The following is an 8939-nucleotide window of genomic DNA, read 5'->3' on the forward strand; positions in this document are numbered from 1 at the left end:
CTCCAGATTGTTCATCCAGCCTATCTTATTTAGAAAGACCTGCAGACATAATAACATGCACAAAAACAAGACAGAGCCAAACCAAGCGACAATATACAACAACAACAACAACAACAACAAACCAATGACAAAAAAACAAAACAAAACACCACAAGAAAGAAAAGCTTGTAGTTTGTTGCCCTTTAGGAGTGTTTTCCAGTCCAGTCTGTTGGGGCACCATGCCCTGGCCGCAAAGTCCACCTTCAGCATTCCCTGGGAACCTTGCCACTCCATTCCCTTGTTGTTCTGTTGCACTCCCTTTGTGTTTTGCCTCAGTGTGGCGGGATCAGATCGGATGCACTTCCCACACTGTGTCTCTGGTGTTGTCCCATGTAGGGCTATGGGTAGTGAGGGGTGTCATGTCTAATAGTGGGGCTGGCCATGTGATCCTCTCTGTGGACTGGCTGCTCTAATTGTCCTCATGGCCTGGTGGGTCAGGATGTGCTCCACTCTCTCCTCCTCCCCCCGTCATCTGCACCCGTGTGCTCCGATCAGATATGCCCCTCTCCAGGAGCTGCACATTCAATGCTGTATTTTGAAATAAATTCTTCTGGGGGGAGGGGCAGGTTTCCACTTAGTAGTTGGGATTGGGGCCAGCCCCCACACCTCTCCACTGGTTCCCTACTCCATGCTGGCATGTTGCATTCACATCTTGGAGCACTGGGTTGAAGTCTGGTCCCTCGTTCCCTGTGGAGATATAAACAATACCCTCCCCTTGGGTAGGTTAGGACCCAGTGCTCCCACTACCTATTTTTTTTAAAAAAATTTTTCCCCCTTTTCCCCACCTCCTTTTCAGTTGTCTACCATGTGTATCCCTGTATTTGGTCTGGTCCCTGCCATATTACCATGGTACTTTTTATATTCTTCATCAGTACCACAATTCAAATGTATCCATTTCTCTGTCTTATTCACTGTCCAGATTTCCCATGCCCATGAAGCCATTGAAATTGCCATGACTAGGGCAAGGTGCATCCGAGACTTCAAAGTGATGTCTTTGGATTTTAATACTTTAAAGAAGTTTTTTTGGGTGGGGTGAGGTTGGGGGAGGGTGCTTGGGGGGAGCATAGAGGAGCAAGAAAATTGCCATGTATTGTCCTTGATCATATGTACACAAGATCATTTGCTAACATATTGTCATATATTGTGGGTACTTAGTTCAGGTCAAAATATTCATGCCCTGGGATAATACTCGGCAATAACAAAGAGTTAAAAATTGATATACAAAATTTCAAACTGGAATTTTCCCCACAAAGCTATGTAATTAAAAAAATTTTAAAAACACCTTTAACACTTTCAAAATATGTGCCATTACACTTAATACATTTGTCAAATCTGCGATTCTATTTGTGGAAACATTTTTCAAACTCATCTGTTTGGATGGCCGACAGCACCTCCTTTGTTTTTGTATTCACTTCTTTAGTCATCAAATAGCTGTGTTTTCATGTTTCTCTTCATGGAAACAAAAAGAAGTCGCACAGAGTGAGGTCAGGTGAGTAAGGTGCTTGGTGGGGTGGGGGGTGGGCTGCGGAGAGGCATCCTGTTTGTTGACAAAAACTGGCACACTGAGATAATTGCATGAGCAGGTGCATTGTCATGGTTACAAAACCAGTCTCCAGCCTGCCACAGATAAGACTTTTTTGTTGCACACTGTTATACAGTCTTTTCAGAATCTCTTAATAGAAAGCTTGATTAACAGTCTGACCTGGTGGAATGAACTCCAAATGCACTATCTCCTTCACATTACATCTGTTTTTTGTTTTTTTTGGGGGGGTACCCCCTTGTGTACTACAAAGGTGAATATTGAAAACATTATCCTAAATGAAAGAAGATAGAGAAAAGATTATATATTATGTTAGTCCATTTTTATGAAATGTCCAGAATATGCAAACCCATAGACATATGAAGCAGATTAGTGTCTGCTAAGGGATGGGGGGAAGGCGGGGAATGGGGCATGACTACTAATGGGTAAAGCATCCATTTTTTGCCTAATGAACATGTTCTAAACTTGGAGAGTGGCAATGACTACACAACTGACTATAGTTTTTAAAAGGATGAATTTTATGTTATGTGAATACTGTGGCTACTTTAGGAAAATAGAAGGTGGTAGAATAAAATGAAAACAGAATATTTAACTGCCAAAAGCTACTCTAATATATTTTAGTTATTTTTTATTCCAGTGGCTAAAATAAGTTTGGGTTAGGAACTTAGTGAATATCCCTGTTGAAAACCTAAAATAATTAATTTTATCCTGCATGATTCTTCTAAATCTTCGTGGCAAGGGTCTGAAGGAAGTGTCAGAGTGAGGGAAGCAGATAAGAAAAACGCTTTCTCAAACTTCAAGGATGCTTTACCGCCAGGCATGGAACACTAAATTCAACAGTACCTTCACTAAAAAAGTTAAATTTCACTATGATATCTCACTGTTTAGGATAATATTTCCTTACACATTTCCTTACCCTGATGATTAGAATTTATTTTCCTTGACGTTGTCCTATAGAGAAAACAGATAGTTTTAGGTGTTGTACTGAATTCTGAAATGAACCAAGAGGCAGGGAAAGTGTTGTGGCTATGGCTATGTTTAGCTGTTTATAATGCTCCGTAACTCTTCTCTCTCTCTCTCTCTCTCTCTCTCTCTCTCTACACACACACACACACACACACACACACACACACACACACACACACACCTGCTAACTGCAAGGTAAGCAGTTCATCAAAATTAGCAGCCTCAGAAACCCTGAGGAGCAGCTCTCCTCTGCCCTTTAGGGGCTCTGTGAGTTGGAACAAGTGTGATGGCGATGAGTGAGTGAGGTATGGCTTCTTTACTGACACTTCAAAAGAATGGCCTATAAGCATGACTGGGTGCTTTGCTCTGGAGTTTGCAGTTCATTAGGCAGAGTTTATCTTTGCATCAGCTGTGGTGGCTCAAATGTGGAGACTGGAATTGCTTGAAGACTTACCGTGACACCCCTGGTGGTTGATGCTAGTTTTGACCTGAGACGTGCAGCCCTTGGGCTGACTTTCATGTGGCCTTTCTGTGTAGTTTAGGTTTCCTTACTGTAAGTGGCTGTCCAGGTTCTCTGTGACAATAGGGAGAACTGAAAATAGGACACAGAGAAGTAGGCAGGAAGAGAGGTGTGAGGGGGTGGGGGTGGGGTGGAGGGAGAAAGGAAAATGAGAGAAGAGAGATACAAGGAAATACAGAGAGGAAGAGGAGGGCTTGGTTAGGGTAAGAGCACAAGTTCCATTGCCTTTCAAGGCCGACTTGTGGAAGTCTCCCATCATCACTTCCAAGGAACTTTGTTCCTACATGGCCTGCCAAGGTTTCCGCAATTTGAACCAGAGGGTTGGGGGAATGACAAGCTTCTATGAGGGAAATATTACTGAAAATATTACTGCTGCCACTTTTGGAAAATTTAGTCTTCCATAACAGGTTACCTGTATTCTCCTACCTTTGTCCTCAAATGAATGGGTTCAGAATATGGGGTCAAAGTGTTTCATAGTTTCATAGTTCATTGTCAAGGATAGAGATTTAAATACTTTTCCTGTACTGATTATAGACTTACCTTCAGTTAGACTTTCATCATGATTGTATGTGTCATGTGCGTGTTTTATGTGCGTGTGTATTTTAACTGTCCTCCTTTGTCTTTAGTGGGCAGGGTTTGGTCTAGGTTAATCTGGTAAAACCTAGCATTCTGTGTTATCAGTTTGGATAGAAAGGTGGTATGATGCACTGCAGTTGAATTGACCAGAATTCAAGTGCAAGTTCTACAACTCCAGCATTGTGATATTGTTCCTAAACCATTCTGAGCTTGACTCATCTATCAAGTCAAGGCAATGATACCTTCTTTATGGACTTGGTCTGTATAGACATGCTGCATGTGTATGGAAGAGCCAAGCCATTGGGAGCCCTTAGGATCTCAACTATTGTCCTTGATGAAATTGTGTCGTTTAGGATATTAAGTTTAAGAAATTGATGCAGATGTCATGAAACTAGGAAAAATATAATCTACAACTCAAAGGAATTAGAAGGTAGGGGAAACCTAAGAAAGACACTAGAAGGTTAATATTTCCATTTTGGAGAACACATGATCGATCCCTTTCCAGTTACAGGTGACTTTTTTTAGTGAAGTAAATGTTTCAAAGAGTTATTAAAGTAGCCCTGGTGTTGTAGTGGCTACCCATTGGGTTGCTGACCAGAAGGCCAGCAGTTTGAAGTCTACTAGCCATTCCGCAGGAGAAAGGCTTTCTTGTCTACTGCCATAAAGTGTTATAGTCTCCCAAACCCACAAGCCCAGTTTTACCTTGTCTTATAGGATCACTATGAGTTGGAATTAATTTAATGACAGCGAGTTGGGTTTTTGGAAGAGTTCTTGATATGTTCATTAAAATAACTAGCCCTTCGTTAAGGCATTTTTATTGATGGCTTTAGCTCTTAGTATGCAGTGGTTTATGCTTAATGGAAACGACTATTCTGTTTCTTTCTCTGAACGTAAAAATAACATATGTTACAGAAAAGAAATCGAGGAGGAAACAAGACAGCCACGATCACATTAGCTAGAGCCAAACTGTTAATATTTTCTCATAGTTGTTTTCAATATTTTTCTTTGAAACTTTGTTTTTAGAGTACAAATCATACTATATGTAATATTGTATAGCTTCCTTTTCACTTAATATAATCACCATTTCCCACATATCATTAAGATGTCTGCCATATGATGTATGGTGATTTGTTTATTTTGGGGGTGTGTGATTATTTTTGTGTAATAGTGTGGTGATGAGTATATCTGCACAAATGATTATTGTCATTATTTTGATGACTTCTGTAGGATACATTCGTAGAAAGAAAATAACTGGATCAAAGGGTGTGACTATTTGTAAGCCCTTGTAAATTTATGTGTCACATTGTTTCCATGATTCTTCTTCGTCTCCTCCTCTTCTTCCTCCCCCCCCTTCCTTTTAATGGGACTGTCTTGATAGGTAAAATAGGTATGTATCATTTATAATGTTTACATTTACTCTAAGTAGCAATAGTGGCACTCACTACAAGCGCTCAGCTACTAACCTAAAATTGGAATGTTTGAACCCAACAGCTTCTCCATTGGAGGAAAATGTGACAGTGGTTTCCCGAAAAGATGATAGTATTTGACACTCTGTTGGCAGGTCTGCACTGTCCTACAGGATCGCTATGAGTTGAATAGACTCAACAGCAGATTTGGCTTAGTTTTAGTACTTATTCTAAATGTGTGGGCTTGAATGTTTGTTATATTATTTTTATTTTATTTCTATACATGCTGACAGAATATGTTCATGTCTATTACAAGTATTTCCCCCTGATTTTCTAAACGTTATTGCATAATTTTCTTTTCTCAAGGATTGGAGGCAATTTACCACCAGTTGTCGAAACGTACAGCATTGAAGAAGCTCCTTATCTTGCTGATTCTTGATCACATTCCCCTTGCTTCTACCTGGGAGGTAACCAGTATTCTGCATTAGGTGTGTATAGTCTCATACTTGTTTTTGTACCTTTATTTAATAAATATATATTTATAATAAAAAAACTTACATAAATGGTATATTTACCTGCTCTTCTATAACTTGCTCCTTTTTTGGGGGGGCCCATTCTTATGTTTTTAAGGCATCTAGGTTGCTGTAGCTTAGTGACTCTCAGAATGTGGTCCCAGATCAGCAGTCTCAACCACAAACAAAACAAAAAACAAAAATTCTCAAACTAGGATCAGATATATAAAGTTAACATGGCCCAGTGCAAAATAAAATATGGGGCTTCTTGTTAAAAAAGCACTAATTTCAAGATGGCACACGTGAAGCAGTAAGGCTCAGTGAGGCCTTTCTGAGCACATTTTCCCACCTTGCAGCTGGCTGTGCCTCAGGGTTCACCACAGACCTACTAAAGAGAAACTGGAAGTTGGCTTGAACAATCAATGTTTTAACACCCCCCCCCCCACATGGTTCTAATGAATATTTGAGACACTACTATAGTTCAGTAACATTAGGACTGTGTTGTATTCAATTTTACCTTTATTTTTCCTTTGTCTTTTTATCTATTTTCTTTTCTTTTTTTCTCTAACAAAAAACACTGCTATGAATAGGTTCATGCAAGTACTTTGCACTCCTTGTGTCTGAGGAGATATAATGGGAGGAATTACTGGTCTCCGGAGGATGGAATCTCCAGTTTTGTAGTTATTGTCAGCTTGCTCAAAAAAAGTGGTTATACCAATGTGTTTTCCCACTGGATATCTCTGAGAGTTCTTGCTTCATTTTCTTCCAGGCAACATTGATTTTGTTAGACTTTTAAAACAAAACAAAACAAAGCAAGCTGGGTCGTGTACTTGCATGTTTAGCTCCTTAATGGAGTTGAGCATTTTTTTATGTGTACATTGGTTATTGTTTCATCCTTTGTGAATTATATGTGCATATCTTTTCCTTATTTTTCTTTTGACTTGTTTATCTTTGTCTTACTGATTTGCACAGTTATTTCTAGGAAAATGGCTGGGGAGGTTTGGGGGGAAATGGGGAGCTAACAATAATGAATGTGAGAAGAAAATGTTCTTAAATGGGTTATGGTGATGCTTGCTCAATGATTATGGTGAGGATTGTGCAACTCTTCTTAATAATATGACTGAATGATTAAATTGGATGATATGTAAATTATATGCCAATAAAGCTTAAAAAAGAGGGAGAAGAGATATGGGATGGGGATGAGTGGGTGAGATAGAATATGAGATGGGAGATATTGATGAGGAGCTTGAACTGTGGAATGTTTTGATGATGGTCTAAAATATAAATCCTCCCCCTGCCTGATTCATAATAAAAATTTCATTAAAAATATCTTCTATTATTCCTTTACTAGTGATACGTGAAAGAAACACCTTCTTCTAGACATACCATAATTAGAACATCTTACCATTAAAAAAATCATTTTATTGGGGGCTCATACAACTCTTATCACAATCCATAATCCATCTATTGTGTCAAGCACATTTGTACATTCATTGCCCTCATCATTCTCAAAACATTTGCTCTCCACTTAAGCCCTTGGTATCAGCCCCTCATTCCCCCCCTCCCTTTCTGTTCCCCCTCTCTCATGAACCCTTGATAATTTATAAATTATTATTATTTTGCCATGTCTTACACTATCTGATGTCTCCCTCCCTTCACCCACTTTTCTGTTGTCCGTCACCCAGGGAGGAGGTTATATGTAGATCCTTATAATCGGTCCCCTCTTTCTACCCCACCTTCCCTCCATCCTCTGGTATTGCCACTCTCAGCACTGGACCTGAAGGGATCATCTGTCTTGGATTCCCTGTATTTCCGGTTCCTATCTGTACCAGTGTACATCTTCTGGTCTAGTTGGATTTATAAGGTAGAATTGGGATCATGATAGTGGGAGGGGAGGGAGCATTTAAGAATTAGAAGAGAGTTGTATGTTTCATCGTTGCTATACTGCACCCTGACCGGCTCATCTCCTCCCTACAACCCTTCTGTAAGGGGATGTCCCATTACCTATAGATGGGCTTTGGGTCCCCAATCTGCACTCCTCCTCATTTACAATGATATGATTTTTTGTTCTTTGATGCCTGATACCTGATCCCTTCTACACCTCATGGTCACACAGGCTGATGTGCTTCTTCCATGTGGGTTTTGTTGCTTCTGAGCTAGATGGCCGCTTGTTTACCTTCAAGCCTTTAAGACCCCAGATGCTATATCTTTTGATAGCCGGGCACCATCAGCTTTCTTCACCACATTTGCTTATGCACACATTTGTCTTCAGCGATCATGTCATGTGCATCATGGGATGCCAATTTAATAAAACAAAGTGTTCTTTCATTGAGGAAGTACTTGAGTGGACGTCCATTGTCCATATGCTGCCTTAATACTAAACCTATAAGTATATGCATCTATTTACCCATCATCATATATAAATATACTTACATATGTAGAAGCCTGTATTTAGACCTCTTTCTTATCATTTTTTAATGAGGTTTTCTTTGGTGTAGGCATTTTAATACTCAATGTAATGCATACTAATTTTTTTCCCCCTGAAGCCTTTTCACTCTCTCTTTCTGTTCATTTTTGATTTGGTGTCTTGATAGCCTTTAAGGGCCTTGATGTAATTTCAATGAAAATAAACAAAAACCCAACAACACTTACTCGCTTTCATTTTATGAAAGGTGGGCCTCTGCTAATGCTTAACTTTGCTAGTTTGGGATTTTAGATGTTGTCTCTGCTTTATACGATTGGGTTTCCTCAACGGGACCAACGGTTCCGGGGGGACACGCGAGAGGGGGAGGCAGGGGTAAGGAGGCGGTGCTGACCAACCCAGGGACAGGGGAGCAACAAGTGTTCCAAAAACAGTGGCAAGGAGGGTGCGAAAGGCCTGATAGGCATTCAGCAAGGGCAATGAAACCGAGAGAAATCACTGAAACCCAAATGAAGGCTGAGCATGATAGTGGGACAAGAGGAAAGTAAAGGGAAATAGAGGAAAGAACTAGGGGACAAAGAGTATGTATAGAGGTTTTAAGACTGGAATGTACATATGTAAATATGTTTATATAAGAGTGTGGGGAAACAGATCTACGTGCATATATTCATAGGTTTAATATTAAGGCAGCAGATGGACATTGGGCCTCCCCTCAAGCACTTACTGATTGCAAGAACACATTGTTCTATTAAATTGGCATTCCAGGATGCACACCTTCCTGACACGATTGCTGAAGAAAAATGTGAACATAAGCAAAGGTGGTGAAGAAAGCTGATGGTGCTCAACTACCATAAGATACAGCGTCTTGGGTCGTAAAGGCTTGAAGACAAACAAGCAGCCATCTAGCTGAGAAGCATCAAAGCCCATATGGAAGAAGCACACCAGCCTGTCTGACCAC

General features: G+C 40.1%; 1 long non-coding RNA gene across 1 annotated transcript in view; it reads left to right on the top strand.

Annotated features, from left to right (window-relative positions):
• Positions 1-8939, top strand: part of LOC123522719 — a 106858-nt gene that overhangs the window by 44608 nt on the left and 53311 nt on the right. The window contains exon 2 of the long non-coding RNA XR_006680940.1: positions 5414-5535. This is a non-coding gene — a long non-coding RNA (uncharacterized LOC123522719). The remainder of the gene's footprint in view (positions 1-5413; positions 5536-8939) is intronic.

The sequence above is a fragment of the Echinops telfairi genome, unplaced genomic scaffold (genome assembly GCF_000313985.2).
Source record: "Echinops telfairi isolate 266 unplaced genomic scaffold, ASM31398v2 ScPeMD7_4;HRSCAF=17, whole genome shotgun sequence".
Taxonomy (NCBI): domain Eukaryota; kingdom Metazoa; phylum Chordata; class Mammalia; order Afrosoricida; family Tenrecidae; genus Echinops; species Echinops telfairi.